The sequence below is a fragment of the Colletes latitarsis genome, unplaced genomic scaffold, assembly GCF_051014445.1.
Source record: "Colletes latitarsis isolate SP2378_abdomen unplaced genomic scaffold, iyColLati1 scaffold0076, whole genome shotgun sequence".
Taxonomy (NCBI): domain Eukaryota; kingdom Metazoa; phylum Arthropoda; class Insecta; order Hymenoptera; family Colletidae; genus Colletes; species Colletes latitarsis.
The window spans coordinates 18,609-20,000 of NW_027488426.1; the positions used below are offsets into that span (position 1 = coordinate 18,609).

A 1,392-nucleotide genomic window follows, 5' to 3' on the forward strand; every position below is an offset into this window, starting at 1 on the left:
GGGGACCGTCCCCCACTCCTCTTCTTTGCTCGGATCCCGTCGGATCCGCTCGCGTGCGGTCGGCCGGTTGCAGCGCTCGGGGCTCGCCCCCACTCCTCCTCGGCGATCGGGCCCCGTCGGCTCGGCTCGAGTGCGGTCGTTCGGTCGGCGGCGCGGTCGACCCAAGATGGCCGCGTCCGCTTCGCCAGGCACTGATCGCGCGTCACGCGCCCGACCCAAGATGGCGTCGCTGACGTCACTGGGCGTTGGCTACGTGCCACGCGGTCGGCTCAAAATGGCGGCGCTGACGTGGCCCGCCTGGAATTGAGGTTCGCGCACTTAAAACGTCCTTAAAATTCGAAACCTACTCCGATTTTGAATTTAAAACTATCGTTGTATCCGCGACGATGCCTGCAGTCCACTGCCGCGAGGACACACCGATATCCAGCCGGATGGCGTAGATATACGGCGACGAACCCGCACGGTCGCCCCGAAGATTTGAGAATGACAAATCTCGCAGAGTATTTGCACTTTCACTTCAAGGAAACCACAGGGAACAACAGTACGACGCGAATAAACCCCAGAACTGTCTTCTAAACGCGAATCTAACGCGGACACGCCCGTAGCAGCTACGTAGGCGCTGGAAATCCCGGCCACGCCCGGGAAAAACCCACGCGGCGGTGACTCACCGGCGCGTCACTCCTCGCCTAAAACGCTCCCAAAAATCGAATTTTTATCCGATTCTTGATCACGAACCGGCGTTCTCTTCGTAATAGTTCCTTCTCTCCACTGCCGCGGTTTCACTCCGATATCTCGCCTGGCGGCTGAGATATTCGGCAACAAACCCGCACGGCCGCCCCGAAGTTTCCGAAATTACAAATCTCGATTGAGTTTTTGGAATTCCACTCCGGATAAACACACAGTGAATCGAAAATCGCACTAATTCGCCTCGAAACTGCCGTGTATATCGCGAATAAATCGCGAAAATACACTTAAAACTCCTCAAACTCTGGAATTTCCAGCCAGGTAGGTGGGAAAAACCCAAGCGGCGGTGACTCCTCGGTTGAGCGGTTCAGGTAGCGGAGCAGCGGTTGAACACGTCCGTTCCCTTCGGCGGTCAGAATGCGACTCAGTAGATAGGGACAGTGGGAATCTCGTTAATCCATTCATGCGCGTCACTAATTAGATGACGAGGCATTTGGCTACCTTAAGAGAGTCATAGTTACTCCCGCCGTTTACCCGCGCTTTTTTGAATTTCTTCACGTTGACATTCAGAGCACTGGGCAGAAATCACATTGCGTCAACACCCTTGGGGGCCATCGCAATGCTTTGTTTTAATTAGACAGTCGGATTCCCCTAGTCCGTGCCAGTTCTGAGCTGAGTGTTGAATGGCGGCCGAAGAGGACGATCGAC

At 55.5% G+C, this 1,392-nt stretch overlaps 1 pseudogene; it reads right to left on the minus strand.

The window, feature by feature from the left end:
- Positions 1-1,066: 1,066 nt before the first annotated feature.
- The window catches only part of LOC143351127 (large subunit ribosomal RNA), a 3,140-nt pseudogene continuing 2,814 nt past the window's right edge, over positions 1,067-1,392 (minus strand).